Source organism: Schistocerca serialis, chromosome 12 (genome assembly GCF_023864345.2).
Source record: "Schistocerca serialis cubense isolate TAMUIC-IGC-003099 chromosome 12, iqSchSeri2.2, whole genome shotgun sequence".
Taxonomy (NCBI): Eukaryota; Metazoa; Arthropoda; class Insecta; order Orthoptera; family Acrididae; genus Schistocerca; species Schistocerca serialis.
Window position 1 is genome coordinate 30,146,258 of NC_064649.1, and position 12,979 is coordinate 30,159,236.

Genomic DNA, 12,979 nt, shown 5'->3' on the forward strand with positions numbered 1-12,979 from the left:
ATCGACATCCGGCTCCCCCAACCATCCTAGAAGAAACGGATTCCGACCATGGCCAACGATAGGCCCGGCACGACCACCACGGACGCATCCCCCAGCGGGACCAGCCCCCACCCCACGCCCAATACCCTCCAGTCATCCCCGCCCATGTTAGGCTAAATTTCACCACGCCTCCACGCCGCTGGCATCGTGGCATCGACATCCGGTTCCCCCAACCATCCTAGAGGAAACGGATTCCGACTATGGCTAACGATAGGCCTGGCACGCCCACCACGGACGCATCCTTTGGCCACTCTACGTCCAACACTTTCCAGTCATACCCGCCCATGTTAGGCTAAATTTTTCTGCCTGACTCATGTAGCACTGTCACCGTCAGAGGGTGGTACGGGACTACAAGCCCCACCGCCACACCTCCAAAGCGAATTGCAGTGACGCCAGTCACTGCCCTGTGGAAATATACTGCCTCACCAACACAGTTAGACCGCAATAGACCGGTGATGCTGTATTGTAACATATCACCAAAAAAAAAACGATTATAGAGTGTATAATTACCGTAACACATCGCTCCAGTAGTGGTTGTTAAAATACAAGGCGGCTTGAGTATCTGTATCAAACATTGGCCTTTCGTCCACGAAACCGAAGAACATAATTGCACTATTCGTGCTGAAATTACGGTTGGCAAGTGATTGCTTGCTGTGTCACATGACATTCTCTGCAGCCAGAAATACGGTTTTTACTTTGTGTTATCAATGTACGAGTGCCTGTTATGACAAGGTATATTTAAAGTCCGAATGTAGACATTATTCATTAGGGATGGGACATCAAAAGATAAATATTGTATTCGATTTAATCGAAGAACCTCGTCATTCCTTACAATATCAATCGACCTGTTTTTGACACTCTTCTGTAGCGACATAAATGCTTCGATTGTCTTCTGTTTTGGATTTCCCTTTGTTCATGTTCATTGTTCATTACGATACGATCCCGTGCTCAAAAAGTACATTACTAGAAATGTCTTGCTCAAATTAAGACCTATGTTTCATACCACTCTCATGGTCAGGAATGTTCTTTTTGCGTGTGCTAGTCTGCTTTTTGTGTCTGCCTTTTTCCGTCCGCAAAGGGTTACTTTGCTTCCAGGATAACACAAGGCCGTAGCCAAAGGCGACAAGGGGGGGGGGGTCCAGAGGGGTCTGGATCACCCCCCCCCCTTTATCGCCTAAATGATATTGCACACGACCTAGTTGCCCTGTAGCAAATTTGAAATACATTTCGATTTTGAATTATACGACGAAAAAGGGATATGCACTATAGTTAATCAACAAGGCCAATGATCTATTTAAACTATCTATACATCAATAGTTGTCGTCTATTGCCCATCCCTATTTTAGCTAAGACCATTTGTTGGTTTTGTTTAAGCTCAATTGTTGTTTTGTCAATCAGTTTACTTCTTACTTGAAGCTGAATTTAAAGTAATTGCTAACTTCTATTATTTTTCGGCTGTTGTGATAGTTTCTAATTATGGATAAGTTTGTAACAAGAAAGAAGAGGAAAATCGATTTGATTCATCCACAAGCGTCGTGGTAAGTTAAAAATGCGTACGCAGTATTATAGTACCTTAATTACCTGCGTAAATCAGCACTTAGTTCGTTATTTGGAGAGTGGTAGAACTTTAACATTGCACTATTTCATAATATCATTACAAATAACATTAATTTAAAAGCAGCGCAGAAAAAATCACTTGAATCTGTGTGTGCCGCTCAGAAGTCGCGATGATCGACAAAAATATCGCCCAAGCTGCGACGATGAGTTACGTTAAAAAATTTTCTGACTACGCTGTCGTTAAAAGGGAAAAAGACCAAATATCGCCAAATCTGGTGACCTGAAGGGTTACTCAATTATGAAAATTACACGGAATGATGGGATGGGGTTTGTGGATGGAATACAGGATTACAGCACATTCCATAGTTCGTTCATTTCTACAAGACTGTTTTCATCGGCCTGACAGAATCGTCCGAGCCGACTGCGCCATGCCTCTCCCCCTCCCCATTTCGTCCAAAATCTATTTACGCTCTTACAGTACTGTAATGACTGAGACCCACCACGGTAACTGAGAGCGCTAACCCGCTGCTTCCTGGACTGGCCCCTGATCGAATCCTCCCGACGGATTAACAACGAGGGCCGGTGTGCCGGCCAGCCTGGATGTGGTTTTTAGGCGGTTTTCCACATCCCGCTAGGTGAATACCGGGCTGGTCCCCACGTTCCGCCTCAGTTACACGCGTCGCAGACATTTGACACACGTCCCCACTATTTCACGATTTACACTAGACGCAGACAGTTGAGTACACTGATTCCGTCCTGGGGGGGTACGGGGTGGTGGTAGGAAGGGCATCCAGCCATCCCTGAAACTACCATTGCCAAATCCGTTGTAACCACGCCGACCCTGCGATCGCTGCGGAACTATGGCGTAAGCTAAAGAAAGAAAGTACTGTAATGATTGAAGCCAACAATTCCATGCACAAGTAAATCTTAATATGTGGAAGCGTTCATGCGCTATCAAATGATCAAACATGCAAAATTAAAGGAATAATATGCAGTGTCTGATTTCAGCCTTTTGTTGTGATGTATTTGACTTTATTTTAAAACAATGTACAACAACTTGTTTATCCAATCTTTCCACCTACCGGGGATAGCTCTGCATGCTGGGCCGTTGAGCTAGCAAGCCCTGAATTTGGGAGGAGAGGTTATTTTAATCCAACCGCCACCAACCTCTGTAGTTACCCAATACAGGATTATGCTGTGGTCCGGCCCTTACAATAGGCCGTAGCCAGTTCCTTCCAAGTACCGTTCTTTTCTGGAAGTGACCAGCACATTGGACTCGCATTCGGGAGGACGACGGCTCAAATCCACGTCCGGCCATCCTGATTTATGTTTTCCGGGATTTCCCTAAATCGCTTCAGGCAAATGCCGGGATGGTTCCTTTGAAAGGGCACGGCCGACTTGCTTCCCCATCCTTCACTAATCCGATGGGACCAATGACCTCGCTGTTTGGTCTCTTCACCTAAATCGACCCAACCAGTTAACGTAAGATTACATCTGCAAATGAGTAGACCATAATAGCATTTTAAATTTTCAAATTCGCTCACTGGTTACATAAAATACTGCAAACAATATTTTTGTTCCTCCTGGAAGCGTTTAGATAGGAAACCTGTAAAGAGTAGATTAATGTACATGAAAACGTTTAAAGCAAGAATACTGTTTAGTATTTCGGAGAATGAAATTTACGGTAAGTAGTTATGAAACAAATAGTGTGCCGCAGTGATTCTGTCAGTCTGTAGCTCAGTGAGCGCTGATATGGAACTTACTGGCAGATAAAAACTGTATGGAGCACTGGGACTCTCACCATCTGAGCTATCCAAGTGCGACTCAGGACCTCTCCTGTAAGCTTTCCTCCCGCCAGTTCCTTTTCGTCCAGCTCAGTAACTTCACTGAAGTTCTCCTGCGTATTTTGTGGGCCAGCAATCCTGGAAGTAGAGCAGTGAGGACGGGTCGTGAGTCCTGTGTGCAAAACTCAGTCGCTATGAATATTACCCTCGAAAGGCGATGTTCTGGCTTCGAGTCTGGTGGAGGTTGCCAGAACTGCAAGATGTCCAAACTTAGAGGAACGACGTCACGTAGAATACCTGCTAGGAAGTTCCAAAACAGAGCACGCTACGTTGCAGAGAGAAGGTTTCATTCTGGAAAGAATCCACCAGACGGTGGTTACGGCATGTCTCTGCAATATCACTTCCAGTTTTCTCTTCCAGTACAAAACACTGAAAATAATCTGCATGTCACGCACTTCCGCTCTAAGAACAAAGTTTGTGTCTGGCACTGTAACATAATCTTTTGAGCAAATTCTTTAATTTGACATACTACCTTATGTGGAAACAGCACAATCAGTCTGATATGTGATGTACAGAAAATGATGCAATACATCTAGTGTTAATCACGACATGTATGTTGCGATGGATCACTGTAGTGAAGCTGTCGCTATGAAGTGCATTACTCATGTCTAGCAACAAATGTCACTAAAATCTGTTAGATCCCTGCTACGAAATGGAAGAGAGCTTCGATACAAATTTAACTATAGTCAAAGCCTTACATCCAAACAAAAACTAAACGACGTCGAAACTAGCGTAAGGAGGGCCATACTGAAGCGTCCAACAATTCGAAGTAAAATTCTGTCTACCTACTTGACAGGGAATCCTCACAAGTTTTGATCTCATGTTGAATCGGTAATAAGTTCGCAGCCATCAGACTGGACTCTCTCTGACCTTGATGGCAGTGTGACGGACGACGACACAGAAAAACCGAAATACTAAACGTCTTTTTACAAAAGTGTTTCACAGAGGAAGATCGCACAATCTCTTCTTCTCTCTTCTTAAGTTGCCAATCCTAAGATTGATTTGCAGCAGCTCTCCATTCAGTGCGATTGTCGGCCAGCCTCTTCAATTCCGTGAAACTTCCGCATCCTAGGTCCTGCATTATCTGGCTTATGTACTTTCTTCTAGGTCTGCCTCTTGCCCTTTTGCCCTCCACAAGGCCTTCCGTTATAGTGTGGAGAAGACTTTCATGTCTCAGAATGTGTCCCATCCATATATCTCTCCTCTTCTTGACCGTCTTCCAAAGAACTGGAACTTCCTCCGCTCTCTGCAGGACTTCTTCATTTGTCATCCTGGCCGTCCATGGAATTTTTAACATCCTTCGCAGACACCACATTTCGAATCCTTCAATTCTTCTTCTTTCGTCCTCTCCAAGTGTCCAGGTTTCGCTGCCGTGGAGAAGCACACTCCCAACAAAGGTCTTTATTAACCGCTTCCTTAACGACAGACTTATCATATTTGATGTGAGAGTCCTTTCCTTTTATAGAATGCAATCTTTGCCTTATTTATTCTACTTATTACATCTTTCCTACTACGACCATCTGATGTTATTCTGCTTCCCAAGTAGACAAAGTCTTGTATTTCTTTCAGCTTCTCTCCATTCAGCCTTATATTCGTAATTGCTTGATTATTTTGTTTGCTTGCAACTAAGAGTTTTGTTTTTGACTTATTAATTTCCATGTTGTACCGTGTAGCAAGAGTACCGTGTAGCAAGAGTGTTTTCCTTTTCCTCCAACACTACTCGCAATTCTTCCTCATTTTCCGCTAGGACAGCAATGTCATCCGCAAAACGCAGCATATCAACTATTTTTCCCTGGATCCTGATTCCATTAGCCTGTCCTAACTTTTCTCTGACCTCGTCCATTGCTTTCTGTATGTACATATTAAAGAGGACAGGGGAGAGTGCACATCCCTGTCTCACACCCTGTTTAATTTTTGCTTGTTGTTGATGTTCCCCACATCTCACTATTGCCACCTCTTCTTTGTATATGTTCCATATCGTTCTCCTGTCCTTGTACTTAGCTCCAGTTTCCCTCAATATCTGGAATAGTTTTTTCCATTCAACCTTATCAAAGGCTTTTTCGAGGTCAATAGTACCTCCAAATCGTCGCACGAACGACAAAATGACATATCGAAATAAGTGACCATGCAACAGAAAAAATAACTGAAATCGCTAGAGAGAGGAGAGACCATTTGTGTCCTATAAGATTGGAAATACCATTATGCATCACTTTTTAAAAATTATCGTATTTAACTGTTGTCCATTGCACTGCACAGATTCAGTAAGTGTAGTCTTAATACTTCGCACAGAGCGGCGCACTATCTTCTCCAGGGTGTTGGTGGTGTTTCCTTCAGTCCGAGTCCTGAGTTGGATGAGGTTTGCAGGTGTCACCTGCTGTACATCGCCCTTCAGACATGTTTCCACAGAAGCAACAACAACAACAAAAATGGTTCAAATGGCTCCGAGCACTATGGGACTTAACATCTGAGGTCATCAGTCCCCTAGAACTTAGAACTACTTAAACCTAACTAACCTAAGGACATCACACCCATCCATGCCCGAGGCAGGATTCGAACCTGCGACCGTAGCGGTGGCGCGGTTCCAGACTGAAGCCCCTAGAACCGGCCGGCAAGTAACAACAGATTGAGTGGTCTGGAGCCAGGCTGGCCAGGTGGTAGCAACATTCCTTCAAGTTATGTGATCCCAAACAGACATCCCATCGCAGCCACCAACACCCGGGGAGGGAAGCTCCAGCCTGTTAAGGCCACAAGATCTGGAAGACCGTGGAGCCACAGAGCCATAAATGTGTCCATTGTGTCGATGTAACGTTGAAACGTCTCACTGACGGCGAAGCCTTCTTCACCTCCACAGAAGTGGGGGCCTATCAGCCAGTGACACGACACTGCACACTGTACAGCAACTTCAACACTGTTCACCAGATGTTGGTGAAGCGCTGAACAATTTGTTTGTACTGTTTGTATTGTATATGACCCGTCTCTCCCTATAGCTTACCCCTACTTTTTTCAGAATCTCGAACAGCTTGCACCATTTTATATTGTCGAACGCTTTTTCCAGGTCAACAAATCCTATGAAAGTGTCTTGATTTTTCTTTAGCCTTGCTTCCAGTATTAGCCGTTACGTCAGAATTGCCTCTCTCGTCCCTTTACTTTTCCTAAAGCCAAACTGATCGTCACCTAGCGCATTCTCAATTTTCTTTTCCATTCTTCTGTATATTATTCTTGTAAGCAGCTTCGACGCATGAGCTGTTAAGCTGATTGTGCGATAATTCTCGCACTTGTCAGCTCTTGCCGTCTTCGGAATTGTGTGGATCATGCTTTTCCGAAAGTCAGATGGTATATCGCCAGACTCATATATTCTACACACCAACGTGAATAGTCGTTTTGTTGCCACTTCCCCTAATGATTTTAGAAATTCTGATGGAATGTTATCTATCCCTTCTGCCTTATTTGACCGTAAGTCCTCCAAAGCTCTTTTAAATTCCGATTCTAATACTGGATCCCCTATCTCTTCTAAATCGACTCCTGTTTCTTCTTCTATCACATCAGACAAATCTTCACCCCCACAGAGGCTTTCAATGTATTCTTTGCACCTATCTGCTCTCTCCTCTGCATTTAACAGTGGCATTCCCGTTGCACTCTTAATGTTACCACCGTTGCTTTTAATGTCACCAAAGGTTGTTTTGACTTCCCTGTATGCTGGCTCTGTCCTTCCGACAATCATATCTTTTTCGATGTCTTCACATTTTTCCTGCAGCCATTTCGTCTTAGCTTCCCTGCACTTCCTATCTATTTCATTCCTCAGTGACTTGTATTTCTGTATTCCTGATTTTCCCGGAACATGTTTGTGCTTCCTCCTTTCATCAGTCAACTGAAGTATTGCTTCTGGTACCCATGGTTTCTTCGCAGCTACTTTCTTTGTACCTATGTTTTCTTTCCCAACTTCTGTGATGGCCTCTTCAAGTGTACTGCCTACTGCGCTATTCCTTATTGCTGTATCTATAGCGTTAGAGAACTTCAAACGTATCTCGTCATTCCTTAGTACTTCCGTATCCCACTTCTTTGCGTATTGATTCTTCCTGACTAATGTCTTGAACTTCAGCCTACTCTTCATCACTACTATATTGTGGTCTGAGTCTATATTGCTCCTGGGTACGCCTTACAATACAGTATCTGATTTCGGAATCTCTGTCTGACCATGATGTAGTCTAATTGAAATCTTCCCGTATCTCCCGGCCTTTTCCAAGTATACCTCCTCCTCTTGTGATTCTTGAACAGGGTATTCGCTATTACTAGCTGAAACTTGTTACAGAACTCAATTAGTCTTTCTCCTCTTTCATTCCTTGCCCCAAGCCCATATTCTCCTGTAACCTTTTCTTCTACTCCTTCCCCTACAACTGCATTCCAGTCGCCCATGACTATTAGATTTTCGTCCCCCTTTACGTACTGCATTACCCTTTCAATATCCTCATACACGTTCTCTATCTGTTCATCTTCAGCTTGCGACGTCGGCATGTATACCTGAACTATCGTTGTCGGTGTTGGTCTGCTGTCGATTCTGATTAGAACAACCCGGTCACTGAACTGTTCGCAGTAACACGCCCTCTGCCCTACCTTCCTATTCATAACGAATCCTACACCTGTTATACCATTTTCTGCTGCCGTTGATATTACCCGATACTCATCTGACCAGAAATCCTTGTCTTCCTTCCACTTCACTTCACTGACCCCTACTGTATCTAGATTGAGCCTTTGCATTTCCCTTTTGGGCCCTTAGCTTTATTAAAGTACTCTTCCCACCTGAGTTTCATCATGTATGGGCTCAATCAGTGGCCTTCAGGCTATCACACGGCATTTTCCCCACCACCTTTGGTCTCTACCATCCACGACCTCCTCGCTGGTCTCAGTGTTCCTGGCCACATAAGTATCCTGGCTAATTAACTTGCTGATTGTATGGCTCAGGACGTGGCCACAAAACCCCATTTCCCATGACACCTCCAGGGTCGGATTTGTGGCTAAAACGTCAAATGCTTGTTTGCTCTGTCATGAGCCTACTCTCGTGAGGCTACCTCATTGTCAAATAAACGTCGCACCATCAAGGAGATTCCCACCATGTGACATTCTTCCCTCTGCCTCTCCCAGTGGGAATCTACTATCGTCTGCCGTCTCAGTATCGGCCATACTAGATTGACCCATAGTTTTTTACTACACAATGAGCTGCCTCCCCTTTGTTGTTGTGAGCTCCCCTCACAGTGATCCATATTTTCCTACAATGCCATCAGCTTTTGGCCCTTTGCACTAAATAAGCCCTCCTACCTTCCGTGTCTCCAGTGTTACCAGACGCACCCCACATGGTTATGTCTGTCCTGGATTTTCTTCATAAAAGTCGTTTGCCCTCTCAGGTTTAAGGCCTTAAATTTCCCTTATCGGAGTCTCTCAGTAGTACTGGTCTTGCCTCAACAGCGGATGGGATCTTACACCCCCTTTTTTCCCTACGTTTTGGCTGTTTTTTGTGCCATTTCGATTCCCCCTTTCTTGTGTCTTCTTCCCCTGGCGTTGTCTCTGTTCTGTCACGATCGGCTACGATGTGGGAATTGGGAAGGGTCAGTGGCAGTGCTGGTGCCCCAATGTGTGTAGCGTTTCTGGGGCCCCCCCTTGCTCTCGCCGTTTCTCCCCAACCCCTTCTTGTTCTTTTACCCACCCCACCGTTCTTTTTACCTCTTTGTTTGCCTGTTTTCCCTTCCCCTTCACCCAAATATGCTGTTTGTTTCTCCCTTGGTTTCTGCCACACTAGATTGTGGAACCGGTGATCTCACTGTTTGGTCCCCTCCCCCCCCCCCCCCCACATCAATTACCCAATCAACCAACCATCAACGTAACTGAAAATAAGTTTGAAATTGAAAAATTTTTGCTGTAGGTAGCCAACAGTCTATCACAAACCTGTACTCGCAATTCAGAATCATTAGATTTCAATTCTTCAACAATCTGAAGCTTATACAGATGAAACACTCCAACATCCACATACCGACTATGACTGTGTTACAAATGTTCCCTTGTGTACAAACCATGTCACATTGGTCAGATGACGTATTCATGTGTGTTGTTTACTGTTCATTTGGGCTGCAGCTGTTGCTATGTCTAACAGAAATGAGATGCAGTGCTGTGATAATACCCGTTAGTCTGTGGACATATTGTGGAGTAAAACGCACCTCCATCATGTCTAAGAGAGTCGACACAACAGCCCACTCGTAGGAAAAACGTATTACTCAAGCACTAAGAATAAGTCTTATCACTCAGTCTACGGTGATAATGTGATTAGTTATTAAAATGAAGAATACATGTTGAGCGGAAGTAAAAACTGATAGCAGAAATTCCTCTGAGTGCACTGACGTCAAATGAGTAGCTTTCATGAACTGTCTGGCTGGAAAATCTCGCCTCCGCTGAACGTCTCCCAGATATATCTCCACAGCTTCCTTGACCATAGATTACCTACAGGATGAGGCAGTGTCAGGTACTTGGACTCCCCCTTAAGCCATGGAATGGCCAGGGCAAACACAATGTTTGGCAAGTGCAGGTTTCTTGGACTGTACGGGGTTGCTGCTGTTCGGTACGCCGTTCTTGTGGAGCGCGTGTTGTGTAGCTTATCTACACTGAAGAGCTGAAGAAACTGGTATAGGCATGCGTATTCAAATACAGAGATACGTAAACGGGCAGAATACAGCGCTGCGGTCGGCAACGCCTGTATAAGACAAGTGTCTGGTGCAGTTGTTAGATCGGTTACTGCTGCTACAATGGCTACGATGAACGTGAGTTTGAACGTGAGTTTGAACGTGATGTCATAGTTGGCGCATCAGCGTTGGGACAGCATCATCGAGGTAGCGTTGAACTGGAGATTTTCCCGTTCGACCATTTCACGAGTGTATCGTCAATATCAGGAATCCGGTGAAACATCAAGTCTCCGACATTGGTGCGGCCAGAAAAAGATCCAGGAAGACGGGACCAACGACGACTGAAGAGAATCGTTCAACGTGACGGAAGTGCAACCCTCCCGCAAATAGCTGCAGATTTCAATGCTGGGATCATTCAACGAAACATCATCGATATGGGCTCGCGTACCCTTGATGACTGCACGACAGAAAGCTTTACGCTTCACCTGGTCCATGTCAACACCGACATTGGACTGTTGACGACTGGAAACTTGTTGCCTGGTCGGACGGTTCTCGATTCAAATTGTATCGAGTGGATGGACGTGGACAGATGTGGGGACAACTCATGAATCCATGGACGCTGCATGTCAGCTGTGGACTGTTCAAGCTGGTGGAGGCTCTGTAGTGGTGTGAGGCGTGTGCAGTCGGAGTGATGTGGGTTCAAATGGCTCTGAGCACTATGGGACTTAACATCTGAGGTCATCAGTCCCCTAGAGCTTAGAACTACTTACACCTAACTAACTTAAGGACATCACACACATCCATGTCCGAGGCAGGATTCGAACCTGCGACCGTAGCGGTCGCGACGTTCCAGACTGAAGCGCCTAGGACCGCTCGTCCAGTGCGGCCGGCCAGTGATATGGGAACCCTGATACGTCTAGATACGACTCTGACAGGTGACACGTACGTAAGCATCCTGTCTGATCACCTGCATCCATTCATGTCCATTGTGCATTCCGACGGACTTGTGGAATTCGAGCACGACAATGCGACACCCCACACGTTCATAATTGCTACAGAGTGGCTCCAGGAGAACGTTTCGGAGTTAAACACTTCCGCTGGCCTCCAAACTCCCCAAACATGAACATTATTGAGCATTTTTGGAATACCTTGTAACGTGCTATTCAGAAGAGATCTCTACCCCCTCGTACTCCTACGGATTTATGGACAGCCCTGCAGTATTCTGGTGTCAGTTCCCTCCAGCACTGCTTTAGACATTAGTCGAGTCCATGCCACGTCGTGCTGCGGCACTTCTGCGTGCCCTCGGGTGCCCTACACTATATTAGGCGGGTGTACCAGTTTGTTTGGCTCTTCAGTGTACGAGTGCGCTCCTTGCGAGGAATGAGTTTGTTCAATTGACTTCATCTACAAGAACGGTTGTACTACTTGCAGTGATAGCTTTTACACTTTCTTGTTTTATGATTTGTGGTTCACATATTGCAAAGATTCTTGTAGTGAAAAGAATACTGATCAAGTAAGAATCATAGGATTTTATTAAGAAGTGACAATGACGAAATAATTTCTTTATCTTATGTGGAGAACTATTGCAAATTTGTGTTGCGGTATTTGTAATGGAATTTGCATCAGCCGATGTCCTTACTGACTGCTCAAGGCACTTTCCGTTTTGCCTTATAGCATGTCCTAGGGCACTGAAGTTTTTATTTACTTATACTACAGTCACAACTACTTGACTAGTATATGGACAAGGGAGAAAATGTACACTCCTGGAAATGGAAAAAAGAACACATTGACACCGGTGTGTCAGACCCACCATACTTGCTCCGGACACTGCGAGAGGGCTGTACAAGCAATGATCACACACACGGCACAGCGGACACACCAGGAACCGCGGTGTTGGCCGCCGAATGGCGCTAGCTGCGCAGCATTTGTGCACCGCCGCCGTCAGTGTCAGCCAGTTTGCCGTGGCATACGGAGCTCCATTGCAGTCTTTAACACTGGTAGCATGCCGCGACAGCGTGGACGTGAACCGTATGTGCAGTTGACGGACTTTGAGAGAGGGCGTATAGTGGGCATGCGGGAGGCCGGGTGGACGTACCGCAGAATTGCTCAACACGTGGGGCGTGAGGTCTCCACAGTACATCGATGTTGTCGCCAGTGGTCGGCGGAAGGTGCACGTGCCCGTCGACCTGGGACCGGACCGCAGCGACGCACGGATGCACGCCAAGACCGTAGGATCCTACGCAGTGCCGTAGGGGACCGCACCGCCACTTCCCAGCAAATTAGGGACACTGTTGCTCCTGGGGTATCGACGAGGACCATTCGCAACCGTCTCCATGAAGCTGGGCTACGGTCCCGCACACCGTTAGGCCGCCTTCCGCTCACGCCCCAACATCGTGCAGCCCGCCTCCAGTGGTGTCGCGACAGGCGTGAATGGAGGGACAAATGGAGACGTGTCGTCTTCAGCGATGAGAGTCGCTTCTGCCTTGGTGCCAATGATGGTCGTATGCGTGTTTGGCGCCGTGCAGGTGAGCGCCACAATCAGGACTGGATACGACCGAGGCACACAGGGCCAACACCCGGCATCATGGTGTGGGGAGCGATCTCCTACACTGGCCGTACACCACTGGTGATCGTCGAGGGGACACTGAATAGTGCACGGTACATCCAAACCGTCATCGAACCCATCGTTCTACCATTCCTAGACCGGCAAGGGAACTTGCTGTTCCAACAGGACAAGGCACGTCCGCATGTATCCCGTGCCACCCAACGTGCTCTAGAAGGTGTAAGTCAACTACCCTGGCCAGCAAGATCTCCGGATCTGTCCCCCATTGAGCATGTTTGGGACTGGATGAAGTGTCGTCTCACGCGGTCTGC